The 20,041-nt window shown below is 47.1% G+C and overlaps 2 non-coding genes across 2 annotated transcripts; both read right to left on the bottom strand.

Annotated features, from left to right (window-relative positions):
• Positions 1-12,901: 12,901 nt before the first annotated feature.
• TRNAF-GAA (transfer RNA phenylalanine (anticodon GAA)) lies at positions 12,902-12,974 on the bottom strand. The gene has a single exon. It is a non-coding gene; the product is annotated as a tRNA-Phe (tRNA).
• A 1,094-nt stretch (positions 12,975-14,068) lies between these two features.
• Positions 14,069-14,141, bottom strand: TRNAF-GAA (transfer RNA phenylalanine (anticodon GAA)). Its single transcript has one exon. It is a non-coding gene; the product is annotated as a tRNA-Phe (tRNA).
• Positions 14,142-20,041: the final 5,900 nt, after the last annotated feature.

Raw genomic sequence — 20,041 nt, 5'->3', positions numbered from 1 at the left:
TCCGGAGGAGAACACAACGAAAACGGACAGAAGGTATCGTTCTGAGGTGCTCTAACTGCATCCCGGAGGCCTGGCCTCTTATACACGAGTTTATCTCTTTATTACATGTAACACATTCTCGTTGATACTTTGATGTACGGAAAGACATCCTCAGAATCCCCCCTTCCCAGCCCGTTCCCATACAAGGCTACAGTGGAAGTCCCCGCCCCGTTCACAACAGGTGATGATCATTGCGCAGCTGGGTATTCCGCCGATTCACGGAGTGTGCGGGTTTCGATCGGATCTCGTGGGATGGGGGGGGGCTTTGATCATCTCGGGGGTCCTTTGAGGAGGGAAGCTTCCTATTGTATGGGGAGGGGCAAGAGATTGGTATCGGCAGAGCTAGGTGTCGGCCTGGGAACGGGGAAGACAAAACGGGCACACGGGGAAAAAGGGGTTTGCATCAAAAGGGCCGGAGGTCATGACGGGGAAGCAGGGAGGTGTCGCGCTGGGAGCAGGAGGAGGGCCTGGGGCAGAACAGCGCCGAAGAGGGGTTTATGACTCAAGGCAGGTGCAAGCAAGGGGGGGTTGCCAGCGAAGTTAGGAGGGAGAGAGAGAGAGACGCGCTGGCTCTCGGCGAGAGCCGGGAAGCCATGGTGTCCAAAATGGCGGCTGTTTTACGCGCACAAAAGGTTTAAGGAGAGCAAGAGGGCGCCGATAATGTTGACGGTTTTCAGCCTAACTTTTAACAGTCCTCCCTTTTCAACATATCTAGCCAACTTGCTTACTCAATGTCAATTTTCATCAAATTCCTAACTTCGGTATCATATAATGCCCTCATATGTTCGCTTCCAATGTCCACAGTTTTGGGAAAAATACAACTCGCACATAAAGAACACATAGGTGGCAAACATTGAATTCCTAAGCATAGGCCACATATTACAACTACGGGAATCAGGATAATGGTGAGCAGTCTCCAGCCCCAGCTTTTGACGGTGTCCCAGAACCAACCACCAAGCGACCATCCTTCTTGCTCTTGGTGGACTTCCGAAGAGAGTCTGTGAAGATGTTCGATGGCTTTGTACACTGAGGGTGAGTTGTCCGGTATGTATGTACAACAGCTGGCCCCAATAATGCGGCATGCTCCTCCACGGTCCGCCAGAACTACATCTAGAACGAGGCGGTTCTGAAGAGCCACCAAACGGACCGCTTGGAGCTCGGCAGTGTTGTTGGCAAAGATGCCCGCTGTGATGTTCATGGTTGTCTCGACTGCCTGAGTCAAATGTCGGATGGCACGGCTGTTTGCCATCGGGCCCCAGAGGGGGACGAGTCCTTTCATAGCATCGAGGAACTGTGCTCCTGTTGAGTCGGCTTGCTCAACGTCCTTTGCTCGTTTTTGCCTGTGGTGATTCGCTGGGGCCACATAAGTTGGAGGAAGGACGAAGGAGATGTAGCAAGTGCCCCCCCAGCCTTTGGGGAGCCAGGTGTAGGCCTTCGTGCCACAGATGAAATACATGTTTGGGGATGACACAAAGGAAGGTGGATCCGTGGAGTCCAAAGTTCTGGTAAAGCGGCAAGCGCTGTGACCCACCAGCTGTGTCCCACGTCCTTCTACACACATGTGGCCTGTGACGTTGATGACCGTCAGGGCTACAGTCAGAGTGGCAGCCGTTCGTTTCCGCAGGTAGGAGAAGGTGGGTCTGGTTGGATTGTTGAACACCTGCATTTTGATTCGTTCTTTGGCCGGAATGTCCATTTGGATTGAGTCGCTGGGGGTCAGCGGGCAGAAGTGTGTCTTTGTCTTGTTTCGCCCGGCCCCATGAGAAGAATGTGCTGCAGCTCTGCTGGAGGTGGCATTTTCCGTATAGCTCTCTTGCAGGAGGATCAGCCAGGCAAGGCAGGAGCCGTGGACGGAGAAGGGTGAAGGGATGAATGGTATTGAATGTCCAGTGGCATGGGGTAGCAACCCACAGATCCAGCAGTTGGTGGCGTTGGTGGCAAGATTGTGCTGGTGAAGTAGCTGCACGAAAGAGTTGTTCCAAAACTCCTTTCGCCTCTCTCTTAGTTGAGGAGAGAGCGAAATTAGATAATGTTCCTTCATGGTGGTAGGCTGAGCAGTGGTTAGGAATGTTTCGTGAGCAGGTGTGTGTTCTTCCATAATCCAGAGCGTAGTCATGAGGAGAAAACAGAGGAGGATTACGGTGAAGAGTGCAATTGTCTTTGAGCTATGGAGTCTGTCTGTTCTCGGATTTCTGTAGCGGGTATTTCCTGTTGTCTCAGTCGGCTTCTTGTTTGGCGCTTCCATCATCTTCTTATCTGGCGCTTCCATCATCTTCGTCTTCAAGGTGCTCGGTAGTGGGCAGGACCACAGACTCAGTTTTAGCTTCTCTCCAGGTAACCCTTGGTGGTTTGGGTCACCGTTCTGAGATTCTTTAACCTAGTCCGTGGCCTACTTAGCCGAAGCTCCCTCCTTTCGACGCAGGAAATACCCTTCTCGAGATGGCACAGTGGGGTCAGGATGTTTTGAAAGTTCAAGTGTCTCTGTATCCGGGTAGCAGTTCAACGATGGTCGGTCCCGGTTCAGGAGCTCTTCTTGGGTGTTGACGGTGTCTGTCGTGGCCAGGGCTGGAGAGACCCTTTTGCAGTGATGAGCGTGCAGCCAGTGTTTCTTCCCCTCCACTCGAAGTGCGGTCCGAGTGGTGATCAGCACTTGCCAGGGGCCCGTCCACCGGGGTTCCAAACTCTTTGATCGCTGAAAGTTTCGGATCAGCACGAAGTCCCCCGGCTGGATGGCGTGACCCGGACCCCTGGAAGCATCGGGGATGGCCTGCCGCACCTGCTGATGAAGGACAGACAAAGTTTCAGTCAATTTGTACAGATAATCAGACATTAGGACATCCGGAACGTCATGAATGGACGTTGGTTTCGGGGCAGACCAGACGCTCATGGGTCGACCGAAGACAACTTCATAAGGGGTTAAGTGATGTCGGGTGGGGGTAGAGCGCATCGATAGCAATGCCAATGGGAGGGCGTCTGGCCATTTCAGGCCCGTCGTAGCCACTATTTTGGCCAGTTTAAGCTTTAGTGTGGCGTTGTGTCGTTCGACCAGCCCAGCAGATTGAGGGTGGAAGACTGCGTGGAATTTCTGTTTGATACCCAGCCCATTTAGGATGAGTTGGATAACGTTGGCTACAAAGTGGGGGCCATTATCACTCCATAAAACACGACAGAGGCCATAACGGGGGAAAAACTCTTTTAACAGGACCTTTGCAGTGGCCATAGCGGTGTTGTCACGGGTCGGATATGCTTCCACCCATTTGCTAAATGCGCACACCACGACAAGTACATATTTCAGGCCTTGGCATCTGTCTAGCTGGATGTAGTCCATCTGCAGGACTTCAAATGGGTGGTTTGGGACCCCAAATCCCCCCCGGGGTACTACAGTTCCCTTCCCGGGGTTGTGTTGCAGGCATATTAAGCATTGTTGGACCAGGCGTTTGGCGGAATCTGGGATCTTGTCATTGTGCCAAACCCTGGAGACAAGTTCGATCATGGGGGCTGATCCTATGTGGGCTGGGGAGTGTGCCATGGATAATATGGGAATCAAGTATGAATCAGGTAGCAACCATCTGTTCGTGTCTTTTGTCCGCCAGCAGCCTTCATCGTCTTTCAATCCCACCCGTGCCCATTCAGTCAATTCGTGTTGTGTGCTAGCCATTTGTATGTCTCTAATTGTGTCCTTGGCGTCAGTCCAGTTTTCTGCTTGTGACCTGGTCACGTACATACGTGTTGTCGTTCTATTTTCTGCTGTCGTTCGGGCGGTGATGTCGGCTAGTGCATTTCCCTGTCCAATAATGTCTGTCACCTTCTTGTGTGCCTGGCATTTGATAACGGCAAGTTTGTTGGGGAGGAGGACAGCTTCGATTAAGGCGGAGACTAAATCCCCGTGCAGGATGGGTGTGCCGTGTGAGGTCAAGTATCCTCTCTCCCTCCAGAGGAGCCCAAAATGGTGAACCACCCCGAAGGCATACTGGCTGTCGGTGTAAATGTTCGCCGTGGTTCCTGTTGCCAGGATGCAGGCTCTCGTCAAAGCAATCAGTTCCGCTGCCTGGGCAGATCGCTGGGTGATGCGGGCTGTTTCTACTACAGTTCGAGCTGTGGTGACTGCATAGGCAGCGGAAGTGGTACCATCGGAGAGTTTGATGCAAGAACCGTCCACCCACAACTCCCCGTCGGGGTCAGGGAAAGCTGTGTCTCTGAGATCGACCCTACTCCTGGTCTGTTCGTCCGTAAGAGTCACGCAGTCATGTACGGGGTGCACATTGGGGTCGTTCTCTGGCAAGGGTAACAGAGTTGCTGGGTTCAGTGTGGTGCATCTTTTCAGGGTGATATGGGGGGCAAGCAAGGTTAGTTCGTATCCAGTCAGTCGTGCACTCGTCAGATGTTGCGTCTTGGTTTGGTTCAGGAGGGTGTCGACTGCATGGGGTACCAGTACCGTGAGGGAATTCGAGAGTACAATCCCCTCACTCTGTCGGATAGAGACTGCAGCAGCAGCTACAGCTCGAAGGCAGGCAGGCAAGGCTCTGGCGACAGGGTCAAGAGTGGCAGAGAAGTAAGCGCACGGTCGTTGCTTAGGACCGATGGCCTGGGTCAGGACAGATAAAGCGCACCCCTCCCTTTCGTGAGTGTAAAGGGAGAAGGGCTTTCTGTAATCAGGGGTACCCAGGACAGGGGCTGAGCAAAGGGCATCTCGTAGTTCTGTGAAGGAGGTTTGACACTCAGGAGTCCAAGGGAGTGGGAAAGGGACGTCTTTGTTCAAGAGAGAGAGCAGTGGTTTTACAACGAGGCTGAAGTTTGGCAACCATTGTCGGCAGAAGGAGGTGAGGCCTAATAGGGAGCGAACCTGCTTCTGGGTTTTAGGGACAGGGGTGTCTAGAATGGCCTGGATTCGATCAGGGGTGAGTTTCCTTCCATCTTTGGACAGGAGGTGGCCTAGGTAGGTGACCTGGGGTAGGCAGAATTGCAACTTCTTCTTGGAGACCTTGTGGCCATTTTCCGCAAGGAAGTGCAAGAGTTGAATGGTGGCGGTAACCGCTAGAGGGGTGGTGTCGGCTGCCAAAAGGATGTCATCGACATATTGTATCAACACCACCCCGTCGGGTAACCGGACTTGGTCTAGTTGCCTTTTGAGGGCCTGGCTGTAGATGCTAGGGCTCTCCGTGTAGCCTTGAGGGGCTCGGCAAAACCTATATGAGCGGGATTTTAGGGTAAAGCCGAAGAGATATCGGCTGTCTGGGTGGATGGGGATGGAGAAGAAAGCGTTCTTGAGGTCGATGACGGAAAAGGTGGTGGCAGTGGATGGAATCAAGGTCAGGATGGTGGTGATGTCTGAGACCACAGGGTACTGGGGTACCACCACTTTGTTGATCTCTCGGAGGTCGATGATGAAACGGTATGCTTTCTCATCTCCCTCTCCCTGTTTCTTGATAATGGGCAAGATAGGGCTGTTGCAAACGTTGCTAACCACTTCCTCTACCACTCCTGCGTCTATCAGTGACTGGATAATCATTACCAATGCCTTCTCGCCCTCTGGCGATATCCGATATTGTGGGAGTTTTGGGAGTGTTGCGTCTGGTCGGACAGTAATGTGCACTGGGTCAATTAACATACGCCCTACGTCCGAATCCGCTTTGGCCCACAGATACGGAGGCAGGGTGTCAAGCAGGGACGCGTCGACGTCGGTGATGGAAAACATGTGTCGGGGGGAACAATGTTTAAGCAGAACGGGGTTGTCGTAAAGAAACACTCGAACTCCATCTTGAGAACACCTAATCGTCGCTCGGAAGTGTTTCAGTAAGTCAAGTCCCATAATGGCGTCAGGGCTATTGGAGGAAAGCAAGAACGTGGTGTCGGTGGTGTTGTTTTCTACGTCAAAGAGAATCGGGGCAGACAAAGGGTTGGTGGAGGGCGTTCCATCGAAACCTGTCGATGTTATGAGTGAGCCAGACAAGGGTGCCCTTGGAATCAGTCGTTTAGATAACGCACTACGTGTTGCGCCAGTGTCTACCAGAAATGGAGACTTGGTACCCAGGACCTTAGCAGTGACATAAGGGCCCTGCTGGTCAACATAGAGCTCGACTGGATCCCTCCCTCGCCCTTGGCTGTCCTATGCAAAGGTGTGAGTGTCGTCATAGTCAGATTGTTGATATTGGTTCTGTCTGGGTCGATCGAACGTATTCGGTCTGCTTGATCTGTCATTAGTCACGTCATTTGGGGGCCCTCGTTGTGTTCCCTTAGGTCTCGGTCCGTTTACTACATCCCTGGGGTCTCTGTTCCTGATCATTTCCAGGAGAACTGGGCACTGGGATTTCCAATGGCCAGTCCCTTTGCAGAAAGCGCACTGGTCATCTCTAAGGTCTGTGCGTCCACTGTAGGGAGTCAGAGTGCGGTCCTGGGGAAATGCAGTCTTAGGGGCGTTTGTCTGGTAGTTTCCCCGGTATTGGTCTCGTCCTATAGTCACCCCTTGCAGTTTGGCAATCATCACCCTCTCTTTTAAGTCTTTCTTCTTTTTCTCTGTCGCCCTATCGTTTTCATTTTTCTGATGCTCATAATATTGGGCCATTTGAAGAATCGCTGTAGGTTTGGAGGCTGCCCAACTACTCTCGCTGGCCTGTAGTTTCTGGGAGATGTCCAATGATAGGCCCTTAACATAATTCTGGACAAACAGATGGTGTCCGGTTGCAGTGGTCATGTCCTGGCCGCTGTAATCGGAGAACACCGTTTCAAACCGGGAGAAGTATTCCGATACATCCTCCTGGGGTTTTTGGCGACAGGCTGTTACTATCGACCAGTCCACTTTCTTTTCTGGGATCAGGGTTTTTAATTTCTCTACAATTTTATCTGGGAGGTCTAGAATGGATTTCAATGGTTTTTGTCCTGGTCCCCGTTGTTTGTCCAAGTCATCGAGTTGTGGCCAGGTATGTCCGAACAGCTCAAGGTGGTCGACTTTCCGGATTTGCTTCCACACATCAGCTGGTAGACATAACCCGAAGAACAAGTCGATGTCAGCCAGGGTCATGATAGTTGAACCCAGGGCTGTACCCAATTCAGTATAGAAGGCAGTGGGGTTCTTACGTAGGTCGGGTAGAGATTTTCGGAATGTCAGTATCTCTTGCCGGTCCCATGGCTGGTAGACCCAGTTGTATACTACCCTTCCCTTCGCTTCTTGGTTGTTGGCATCATCATGAGTCCCTGTACCCCGAGGAGGAACCCAGTAAGGGGCAGCCTCACGTATCGGCATCATGGTGTTGGATTGCTCGGTTGGTGGTTCGGTCACTACGGGGGCCGCGGATTTAGCTCCCGGCTTTCGTTCAGTGAGGTGGCGGAAAACCTCAAGCGTACGCGTAAGGAGGTCCGACACATCACACTCGCCCTCATCCCCGATATCGACCTTCCGGTACAGAGTCCTTAGGCTCTCGGGACCTTTGTCTCGATATCGGTCCTCGTATGCATTCAAGACATGATAACACAGTCGTACGGTAAAATGTCGTCTGTGACTCCCTGTATACGAGCTGAACATATCTGTGATGTACTCTTCATCATCCTTCCTTTCTACCAGTGTCCTTGCTATTTTGTCGATCCCCGCTCGCTCATCTTTGTCTAGCCTGTTTGTTCTTGCAAGGCCAGCCCCTCGAGTCTCATGCTCGTCTAACGTTGTCGTTGATGCGGGTTTTAATACAAGGGGTTCAGCTGGCACAGAGGCCATTGGGGCCGACGCTGTGGCGGTACCTTCGTTTGTACCTGGGGGTGGCGCGGGCTGCGCCAAGGGCCGAGAAGGGGCGTATGGAGGGGGCATGTAGATGATAGGAGGACCTAACAGCAGGTCCTCATTGGCTTGTCGTTTCGAGGGCAAGTCAGGGTAGAGCATGGAGGGGGTTCTAACCGGACACTGGCTTGGCGTTTCCCTTTCTAGTTTCTGTTTAGCTTTCTCTCTTTCCTCTATCTCCCTTTTTAGTTTCTGAGCAGCTAGGTGGGCTGCTTTTTGCAGCTCTTTTTCCAACCTACTCTCAGTTTTCTTTTTACGCTGTTCAGTTTCTTTTCGCCACATGCCGAAGCTATCAAGCATAGTGGGTGTTGTCTTGTTTTTACCTAGGGCAGTTTCTAGCATTTTTATTTTATCATCATCGAAGGATCCTGTCAGGGGCCATTGACTTTCTTGACCCTGTTTTGTATATTTATGCCATAGTTTACTATAGGCAATAGCGGTCAATCCATGCTTCATGAACATGTCCTTATTAGGGGTGCCTTCCAGTGGGGCTGGATGGTCCATCTCTAATAAGCGGTCCGGGCTAAACAGGCTACCAATCAGTGGGGAGAAGACAGACATGACGGCTCGTAACGAGGGACTAAAAAGTCAGCACTGCCTATCTTATCACTAGGTGCAAAGACTAGACAGAATATTTCTATTCTACGTTGTTTGCAGGCAGTGAATACCTCATGGATCACAATAACCAAAGACCAACAAATAACAATGGGGAGAATGAGTAGGTCCGCAAAGATCTGCGTTACCTACCTTTTTCGCTATCTGCAAAAAGGGTGGTCTCTTCCCTGTTTGCAGACAGGGAATCTCCAGGAAACAATAATTTTGCGAACAACAGTTCAGTTTCAAGCAATTATAGGGTGAGGAAGAAAAAAATAAGCACGGCTGCTACCCTACCTATCCTCCACTGCTTGCAAAGAGAGAGACCTTTGTTTCTCCGTTTGCAGACAGTGAATCCCTCATGGATCAAGATAACAAAAGACCGACAAATAGCAATGGGGAGAGTGAGTAGGTCCGCAAAGATTTGCGTTACCTACCTTTTTCACTATCTGCAAAAAGGGTGGTCTCTTCCCTGTTTGCAGACAGGGAATCTCCAGGAAACAATAGTTTGTGAACAACAGCTCAGTTTCAGGTGACTATTGAGTGGGGGAGAAAAATAAGCACGGTTGTCTGCCCTACCTATCCTCCACTGCTTGCAAAGAGAGAGCCTGTTGTCTCTCCGTTTGCAAACAGTGAATCTCCAATTAAACAAAAAAGAGCAATACTAGTATTTAACAATCAAGCAATTTTTTTTCGCAATTTGTCGTGGTAACACGACCTTACCCGGACCGCATGGACAGTTTCCTGACTTCCGAATCCAGCGCCCGATCGTCCTCTCTTCTTCGTTATCCTCGCGGCACTCCTGATGGTTCCCAGTCAGGACCGTAGATCGCTCGAGAGAGGTCTGTTCGGAACCAGTGAAGTTCGGATGATCGGCTGTCAGACGAGGGTCTATCGGACAGACGCGTTCCCGATCGTTGCAGTCGTTCACTTTGTCGTCAGGACCTCTCCCACTGGATCCATGGGTCGCTGATGGGCCCCACGCTTGGGACGCCAATTGTGGAAAAATACAAACTGGGGGGGCACTACCAACCAGAATATAAGATCCTTAATTATTGCCCGGCGATGTCGCCTCTTGAACCCACAAAGAAGTTAAACCATTGAAGAGGCAGGCGCTGGAGACTGGAAGGCAGGAAACAAGGTTTTTATTCGCTCCGGAGGAGAACACAACGAAAACGGACAGAAGGTATCGTTCTGAGGTGCTCTAACTGCATCCCGGAGGCCTGGCCTCTTATACACGAGTTTATCTCTTTATTACATGTAACACATTCTCGTTGATACTTTGATGTACGGAAAGACATCCTCAGAATCCCCCCTTCCCAGCCCGTTCCCATACAAGGCTACAGTGGAAGTCCCCGCCCCGTTCACAACAGGTGATGATCATTGCGCAGCTGGGTATTCCGCCGATTCACGGAGTGTGCGGGTTTCGATCGGATCTCGTGGGATGGGGGGGGGGGCTTTGATCATCTCGGGGGTCCTTTGAGGAGGGAAGCTTCCTATTGTATGGGGAGGGGCAAGAGATTGGTATCGGCAGAGCTAGGTGTCGGCCTGGGAACGGGGAAGACAAAACGGGCACACGGGGAAAAAGGGGTTTGCATCAAAAGGGCCGGAGGTCATGACGGGGAAGCAGGGAGGTGTCGCGCTGGGAGCAGGAGGAGGGCCTGGGGCAGAACAGCGCCGAAGAGGGGTTTATGACTCAAGGCAGGTGCAAGCAAGGGGGGGTTGCCAGCGAAGTTAGGAGGGAGAGAGAGAGAGACGCGCTGGCTCTCGGCGAGAGCCGGGAAGCCATGGTGTCCAAAATGGCGGCTGTTTTACGCGCACAAAAGGTTTAAGGAGAGCAAGAGGGCGCCGATAATGTTGACGGTTTTCAGCCTAACTTTTAACACCTGAGTAGGTAAGCAACGTCATCTGACCACTGACATCTGTGTTCAAGGGGAAGTTGAAGGTAATGCAGACAAGAGTTTACATTACAAAAAAGCCTGAAATGGGAAATATTCATAGTCTAACCTGAAGGCAAGAAATGTGGAAGCAAGTTTAGAAGGAGGACACAAATCAAAGTCTATGTTAAATTGCTTGTGTTGTGTATCAGTTGGATAGAATTTGATGAATAGAGAAAAAAGAACTACAGCTGATTCCAAGACCTATTTTGTTAGAAGAAAGGAACCTCTCAACTGTGCCAAACCCGGGATTGAACCAGCGACCTTTAGATCTTCAGTCTAACGCTCTCCCAACTGAGCTATTTCGGCCTGCTGCTAGCTGTGGTCTTCATACTTTGATTTGAACCATTCAACAAACAAGATGCATGACCTGGATATTTACCCTTATATGTTAGAGATATGTTTTAAGGAGTCCTGTATCATTCAGCAGTTAACTTGTGCAATGGGTAAATAGCGTTTTTGGGATCCGGGTTAGATAGCCTTTTTTTAACTCTGAATGGACTAGCACTATATTACCCAGACGTATTTGGCCTGAGTAGGTAAGCAATGTCATCTGACTACTGACATCTGTGTTCAAGGGGAAGTTGAAGGTAAGGCAGACAAGAGGTTACTTTACAAAAAAGCATGAAATGGGAAACATTCATAGTCTAACCTGAAGGCAAGAAATGTGGAAGCAAGTTTAGAATGAGGACAGAAAGCAAAGTCTATGTTAAATTACTTGTGTTGTATATCAGTTGGAAAAAATTTGATGAATAGAGAAAAAAGTACTGCAGCAGATTCCAAGACCTCTTTTGCCAGTAGCAAGGAACCTCTCAACTGTGCCGAAACCCAGGATTGAACCAGGGACCTTCAGATCTTCAGTCTAACGCTCTCCCAACTGAGCTATTTCGGCCTGCTGCTATCTGTGGTCTTCATACTTTGATTTGAACCATTCAACAAACTAGATGCATGACCTGGATATTTACCCATATATGTTAGAGATATGTTTTAAGGAGTCCTGTATCATTCAGCAGTTAACTTGTGCAATGGGTAAATAGCGTTTTTGGGATCCGGGTTAGGTAGCGTTTTTTTAACTCTGAATGGACTAGCACTATATTACCCAGACGTATGTGGCCTGAGTAGGTAAGCAACGTCATCTGACCACTGACATCTGTGTTCAAGGGGAAGTTGAAGGTAATGCAGACAAGAGTTTACATTACAAAAAAGCATGAAATGGGAAACATTCATAGTCTAACCTGAAGGCAAGAAATGTGGAAGCAAGTTTAGAAGGAGGACACAAAGCAAAGTCTATGTTAAATTGCTTGTGTTATATATCAGTTGGAAAAAATTTGATGAATAGAGAAAAAAGTACTGCAGCAGATTCCAAGACCTCTTTTGTCAGAAGCAAGCAACCTCTCAACTGTGCCGAAACCCGGGATTGAACGAGGGACCTTCAGATCTTCAGTCTAACGCTCTGCCAACTGAGCTATTTCGGCCTGCTTCTAGCTGAGGTCTTCATACTTTGATTTGAACCATTCAACAAACTAGCTGCATGACCTGGATATTTACCCTTATATGTTAGAGATATGTTTTAAGGAGTCCTGTATCATTCAGCAGTTAGCTTGTGCAATGGGTAAATAGCGTTTTTGGGATCCGGGTTAGGTAGCGTTTTTTTAACTCTGAATGGACTAGCACTATATTTCCCAGACGTATGTGGCCTGAGTAGGTAAGCAACGTCATCTGACCACTGACATCTGTGTTCAAGGGGAAGTTGAAGGTAATGCAGACAAGAGTTTACATTACAAAAAAGCCTGAAATGGGAAACATTCATAGTCTAACCTGAAGGCAAGAAATGTGGAAGCAAGTTTAGAAGGAGGACACAAATCAAAGTCTATGTTAAATTGCTTGTGTTGTATATCAGTTGGAAAGAATTTGATGAATAGAGAAAAAGTACTACAGCTGATTCCAAGACCTATTTTGTTAGAAGAAAGTAACCTCTCAACTGTGCCGAAACCCAGGATTGAACCAGGGACCTTTAAATCTTCAGTCTAACGCTCTCCCAACTGAGCTATTTCGGCCTGCTGCTAGCTGTGGTCTTCATACTTTGATTTGAACCATTCAACAAACTAGATACATGACCTGGATGTTTACCCTTATATGTTAGAGATATGTTTTAAGGAGTCCTGTATCATTCAGCAGTTAACTTGTGCAATGGGTAAATAGAGTTTTGGGATCCGGGTTAGGTAGCGTTTTTTTAACTCTGAATGGACTAGCACTATATTACCCAGACGTATGTGGCCTGAGTAGGTAAGCAACGTCATCTGACTACTGACATCTGTGTTCAAGGGGAAGTTGAAGGTAATGCAGACAAGAGTTTACATTACAAAAAAGCCTGAAATGGGAAATATTCATAGTCTAACCTGAAGGCAAGAAATGTGGAAGCAAGTTTAGAAGGAGGACACAAATCAAAGTCTATGTTAAATTGCTTGTGTTGTATATCAGTTGGAAAGAATTTGATGAATAGAGAAAAAAGTACTACAGCTGATTCCAAGACCTATTTTGTTAGAAGAAAGGAACCTCTCAACTGTGCCGAAACCCGGGATTGAACCAGGGACCTTTAGATCTTCAGTCTAACGCTCTCCCAACTGAGCTATTTCGGCCTGCTGCTAGCTGTGGTCTTCATACTTTGATTTGAACCATTCAACAAACAAGATGCATGACCTGGATATTTACCCTTATATGTTAGAGATATGTTTTAAGGAGTCCTGTATCATTCAGCAGTTAACTTGTGCAATGGGTAAATAGCGTTTTTGGGATCCGGGTTAGATAGCGGTTTTTTTAACTCTGAATGGACTAGCACTATATTACCCAGACGTATGTGGCCTGAGTAGGTAAGCAACGTCATCTGACCACTGACATCTGTGTTCAAGGGGAAGTTGAAGGTAATGCAGACAAGAGTTTACATTACAAAAAAGCATGAAATGGGAAACATTCATCGTCTAACCTGAAGGCAAGAAATGTGGAAGCAAGTTTAGAAGGAGGACACAAAGCAAAGTCTATGTTAAATTGCTTGTGTTGTATATCAGTTAGAAAAAATTTGATGAATAGTGAAAAAGGTACTACAGCTGATTCCAAGACCTCTTTTGTCAGAAGCAAGCAACCTCTCAACTGGGCCGAAACCCGGGATTGAACCAGGGACCTTCAGATCTTCAGTCTAATGCTCTCCCAACTGAGCTACTTCGGCCTGCTGCTAGCTGTGGTCTTCATACTTTGATTTGAACCATTCAACAAACTAGATGCATGACCTGGATGTTTACCCTTATATGTTAGAGATATGTTTTAAGGAGTCCTGTATCATTCAGCAGTTAACTTGTGCAATGGGTAAATAGCGTTTTTGGGATCCGGGTTAGGTAACGTTTTTTTAACTCTGAATGGACTAGCACTATATTACCCAGACGTATGTGGCCTGAGAAGGTAAGCAATGTCATCTGACTACTGACATATTTGTTCAAGGGGAAGTTGAAGGTAATGCAGACAAGAGTTTACATTACAAAAAAGCATGAAATGGGAAACATTCATAGTCTAACCTGAAGGCAAGAAATGTGGAAGCAAGTTTAGAAGGAGGACACAAAGCAAAGTCTATGTTAAATTGCTTGTGTTGTATATCAGTTAGAAAAAATTTGATGAATAGTGAAAAAAGTACTACAGCTGATTCCAAGACCTATTTTGTCAGAAGCAAAGAACCTCTCAACTGTGCCGAAACCCGGGATTGAACCAGGGACCTTTAGATCTTCAGTCTAACGCTCTCCCAACTGAGCTATTTCGGCCTGCTGCTAGCTGTGGTCTTCATACTTTGATTTGAACCATTCAACAAACTAGATGCATGACCTGGATGTTTACCCTTATATGTTAGAGATATGTTTTAAGGAGTCCTGTATCATTCAGCAGTTAACTTGTGCAATGGGTAAATAGAGTTTTGGGATCCGGGTTAGGTAGCGTTTTTTTAACTCTGAATGGACTAGCACTATATTACCCAGACGTATGTGGCCTGAGTAGGTAAGCAATGTCATCTGACTACTGACATCTGTGTTCAAGGGGAAGTTGAAGGTAAGGCAGACAAGAGTTTACATTACAAAAAAGCATGAAATGGGAAACATTCATAGTCTAACCTGAAGGCAAGAAATGTGGAAGCAAGTTTAGAAGGAGGACACAAAGCAAAGTCTATGTTAAATTGCTTGTGTTGTATATCAGTTGGAAAAAATTTGATGAATAGAGAAAAAAGTACTGCAGCAGATTCCAAGACCTCTTTTGTCAGAAGCAAGCAACCTCTCAACTGTGCCGAACCCGGGATTGAACCAGGGACCTTCAGAAATGAATGAAATGAAATGAATGAAATGAAATGAAATGAAATGAAATGAAAGCAGGATTTGTATAGCGCATGGCTGCCCGAGAGCGTCCCAGCGCTGAGATTGCATATACAGCTGAGGGGAGGAAGAGGGGGGGGACAAGGGTAAAAGAAGGGAAAGGAGATTATTGTGGGAAGAGGTGCGTTTTGAGTAGTTTTCGGAACTTCATGTAGTTGGGTTCGGCCCGGAGCTGTGTTGGAAGCGCGTTCCAAAGAGTAGCGGCTGTGACCGAGAAGCGGCGTCCTCCAGTGCGGGCTTTCTTTGCTCTGTGGACCGTAGCCAGGTTCCTTTGAGAGGAGCGGAGGGGCCTATTGGGTTTGTAGGGGTAGATCATGGTCTTAAGCATTGGTGGCCCTAGGTTTTGCAGGGCCCTATGGGTGGTGCATAGGGCCTTGAATATGACTCTTTCTCGAATCGGCAGCCAATGGAGTGCCTTAAGTGCTGGTTTGGCAGAGAGTCTCCGGGGTGTTCCTGTCAGAATCCGAGCAGCGGCATTCTGTGTCCTTTGGAGAACATTAAAGGTAGCTTCTGGGGCTGCCAGGAAGAGGGCGTTACTATAATCTAACCTCGATAGTATTAGTCCCTGTATCAGCAGTTTTTGAGATTGTGCGGGGAGCAAAGGGAGAATCTTCCTGGCTGAGCGGAGTAGGCCGACACAAGTGCCGGCAGTTTTTTTGGCCTGTGTCTTCATGGATAAATCCTGTTCTATCCAGAAGCCTAAGCTCTTGAGTTCCGTCTTAGGCTGAGGAAGGGGACCTAGGCAAGAGGGCCACATGGCGGACGGGAGAGGTGATAATTGGTGACCCAGCAACATGAGCTCGGTCTTGGAGCCATTGAGTTTCAGCCTTGATTTAGACATCCACTTGTAGATTCCCTCAAGGCAATCATGGAGGTTTTTTATTTTTTCACCTTCAAGGGAAAAAGACACAACCATTTGGGTGTCGTCGGCGTATGTTACAGCTGTTATCCCAAAGGGAATTACCACATCCTCCAGGGGGGCCATGTAGGTGTTAAATAGTGTGGGGCTCAATGAAGAGCCCTGTGGAACCCCACACTGGAGGTGGAATGGGTCTGATCTTATATTCCCTTCACAGACCTGAAAGGTTCTGTCCTTCAGGAACGATGAAAGCCAGCTGAGTGCCTTGTCTCTCACTCCCAGGTTGAGTAGTCGCTGGATCAAGATCTTATGGTCCACCGTGTCAAATGCAGCGCTTAGATCCAGGAGGATCAGTAACACCGATCCCCCTGAATCCAAGATGCATCTGGCTTCCTCGACTACCTTTACCAGGGCGGTCTCTGTCCCCTGCCCGGGGCGAAAACCTGTTTGTGATGGGCGTAGGAGATTATTACTTTCAAGAAAGTTAGATAGTTGCTGGTTAACTAGTTTCTCTGCAATCTTACTCATACCTGGTAAGAGAGAGATTGGGCGCAGGTTCGAGAAGTCTAAGGGGTCCTGGCCTGGCTTTTTTTGAAGGGCTTTGACGATCGCATGTTTCCAGTTTGGGGGGACTACTCCTTGAGTAAGGGAGGCATTAATAAGATTTGTTGCTAGGTGTGAAATGACAGGGCCAATTTGTTTAAGGATACGGATAGGGGCAGGATCGATGGGTGAGCCACTTTTCATGCCTGAAAGAGTTTTTAGGAAGTCTTCGTTGGACAGTTGGTGAAAGCTATCTAAGGTCGGGCCAGTTGTGAAAGGCACCTGTTCCTCAGAGGGTTCATTGTTCGTTATGGGTGGGAGGGTTTGTAAAATATTGATGATTTTGTTCTGAAAAAAGGATGCAATTTGATTGCATCTGGAAATTGTGGGTTGCTCAGAGGAGGGTGGATTAGGGATTTTGAGTAGCTCTTTGAAGATTTTATAGGTCTCTCTGGATGAGTTGGAAGCATTTTTTATTTTTTCATTAAAGAAGGATGATTGTGCTGATTTTCGTGCTAATTTGTAAGTTCTCATTGCTTTTTTATATTCATCTTTAATGATGGGGTCCCAATTTTTCCTCCAGTTTCGTTCTTTGATCTTACATATTTTCCTAAGGTTCTTCAATTCTTGGGAGTACCATGGGGATTTGAAGGTGGTATTTTTTTTAGTTATATTTTTTTTGGGAGCAACTGTATCCAGAGTAGATGTGAGCCATTTGGTGAAATTTTCGTCTGCTTTTATGGGGTCAGAGAGAGCAGAGGGGGCCGAGCTTATCAATTCTTGGGTCCAGCGCTCAAGTGAGAGTTTGGACCAAATTCTGTCGTGTTCTCTTACTGATGACGTTAGGGGGGTGTTAGGGTCAATTTGCCAAATAAAAGGGATGAGGAAATGATCCGACCATGGTAATGGGAGGATTGGTCGTGTTTCTATTTTAGACAGGTTGGAGAAGATAGGGTCTAGCAGATGGCCCTTGGTGTGGGTTACCTCCGAATTTAAGAGGTGTAAGTCCAGTGATTTTAGTTCAGAGATAATGTCCTTAACGGTGCTGTCTGATCTGTCCTCAAAGTGGAGATTAAGGTCTCCCAGCAAGATAAAATTGGAGGATGTGGTGCAGGATGAGGTCGTGAAGTCAAGAAGTGACCCAGCAAAATTTCCTAAGTTGCCTGGTGGACGGTATACGAGGGTACCCGAGAGGGATTTGTTAGGAGTAATTTGGAGGGAAAAGAGGGCGCTTTCGCAGTCATCGATTCCTCCTTCTTGTATCCTGCAATTAAAGGAGTTACGGTAAACAATCGCTATACCGCCTCCTTTTCCCTTTGGTCTATTAAGATGTTGTATAAGGTAACCATTTGGTAACATATTCACCATGTCAGCTTCTGAATGGGGTGTAAACCAGGTTTCCGTAAGGAAAAGTATGTCCAGATTGGTATCTTGGATTAAGATTTTAATTTCTAGGGAGTGTTTGCAAGCGGATCTACAGTTGAGAAGGGCAAGACTAACAAGGTAAGGTGAGTGGCAAGTGGCTGTCTGGGGGGGTTGGCCCGGCGACGGGGATGAAAGGGTAACGGTAGGTGAGGCTGTGTCAAATTGTAGGAGGTAGTCCCGGGAATGGATGATCTTCAGTCTAACGCTCTCCCAACTGAGCTATTTCGGCCTGCTGCTAGCTGAGGTCTTCATACTTTGATTTGAACCATTCAACAAACTAGATGCATGACCTGGATATTTACCCTCATATGTTAGAGATATGTTTTAAGGAGTCCTGTATCATTCAGCAGTTAACTTGTGCAATGGGTAAATAGCGTTTTTGGGATCCGGGTTAGGTAGCGTTTTTTTAACTCTGAATGGACTAGCACTATATTACCCAGACGTATGTGGCCTGAGTAGGTAAGCAACGTCATCTGACCACTGACATCTGTGTTCAAGGGGAAGTTGAAGGTAATGCAGACAAGAGTTTACATTACAAAAAAGCCTGAAATGGGAAACATTCATAGTCTAACCTGAAGGCAAGAAATGTGGAAGCAAGTTTAGAAGGAGGACACAAATCAAAGTCTATGTTAAATTGCTTGTGTTGTATATCAGTTGGAAAGAATTTGATGAATAGAGAAAAAAGTACTACAGCTGATTCCAAGACCTATTTTGTTAGAAGAAAGGAACCTCTCAACTGTGCCGAAACCCGGGATTGAACCAGGGACCTTTAGATCTTCAGTCTAAGCTCTCCCAACTGAGCTATTTCGGCCAGCTGCTAGCTGTGGTCTTCATACTTTGATTTGAACCATTCAACAAACAAGATGCATGACCTGGATATTTACCCTTATATGTTAGAGATATGTTTTAAGGAGTCCTGTATCATTCAGCAGTTAACTTGTGCAATGGGTAAATAGCGTTTTTGGGATCCGGGTTAGATAGCGTTTTTTTAACTCTGAATGGACTAGCACTATATTACCCAGACGTATTTGGCCTGAGTAGGTAAGCAATGTCATCTGACTACTGACATCTGTGTTCAAGGGGAAGTTGAAGGTAAGGCAGACAAGAGGTTACTTTACAAAAAAGCATGAAATGGGAAACATTCATAGTCTAACCTGAAGGCAAGAAATGTGGAAGCAAGTTTAGAATGAGGACAGAAAGCAAAGTCTATGTTAAATTACTTGTGTTGTATATCAGTTGGAAAAAATTTGATGAATAGAGAAAAAAGTACTGCAGCAGATTCCAAGACCTCTTTTGCCAGAAGCAAGGAACCTCTCAACTGTGCCGAAACCCAGGATTGAACCGGGGACCTTCAGATCTTCAGTCTAACGCTCTCCCAACTGAGCTATTTCGGCCTGCTGCTATCTGTGGTCTTCATACTTTGATTTGAACCATTCAACAAACTAGATGCATGACCTGGATATTTACCCTTATATGTTAGAGATATGTTTTAAGGAGTCCTGTATCATTCAGCAGTTAACTTGTGCAATGGGTAAATAGCGTTTTTGGGATCCGGGTTAGGTAGCGTTTTTTTAACTCTGAATGGACTAGCACTATATTACCCAGACGTATGTGGCCTGAGTAGGTAAGCAACGTCATCTGACCACTGACATCTGTGTTCAAGGGGAAGTTGAAGGTAATGCAGACAAGAGTTTACATTACAAAAAAGCATGAAATGGGAAACATTCATAGTCTAACCTGAAGGCAAGAAATGTGGAAGCAAGTTTAGAAGGAGGACACAAAGCAAAGTCTATGTTAAATTGCTTGTGTTGTATATCAGTTAGAAAAAATTTGATGAATAGTGAAAAAAGTACTACAGCTGATTCCAAGACCTATTTTGTTAGAAGCAAAGAACCTCTCAACTGTGCCGAATCCCGTGATTGAACCAGGGACCTTTAGATCTTCAGTCTAACGCTCTCCCAACTGAGCTATTTCGGCCTGCTGCTAGCTGTGGTCTTCATACTTTGATTTGAACCATTCAACAAACTAGATGCATGACCTGGATGTTTACCCTTATATGTTAGAGATATGTTTTAAGGAGTCCTGTATCATTCAGCAGTTAACTTGTGCAATGGGTAAATAGAGTTTTGGGATCCGGGTTAGGTAGCGTTTTTTTAACTCTGAATGGACTAGCACTATATTACCCAGACGTATGTGGCCTGAGTAGGTAAGCAACGTCATCTGACTACTGACATCTGTGTTCAAGGGGAAGTTGAAGGTAAGGCAGACAAGAGTTTACATTACAAAAAAGCATGAAATGGGAAACATTCATAGTCTAACCTGAAGGCAAGAAATGTGGAAGCAAGTTTAGAAGGAGGACACAAAGCAAAGTCTATGTTAAATTGCTTGTGTTGTATATCAGTTGGAAAAAATTTGATGAATAGAGAAAAAAGTACTGCAGCAGATTCCAAGACCTCTTTTGTCAGAAGCAAGCAAC

Source organism: Lissotriton helveticus, chromosome 8, assembly GCF_964261635.1.
Source record: "Lissotriton helveticus chromosome 8, aLisHel1.1, whole genome shotgun sequence".
Taxonomy (NCBI): Eukaryota; Metazoa; Chordata; class Amphibia; order Caudata; family Salamandridae; genus Lissotriton; species Lissotriton helveticus.
The sequence above is the reverse complement of the archived record's forward strand: the minus strand, read 5'-3'. Positions and strand labels throughout refer to the sequence as shown.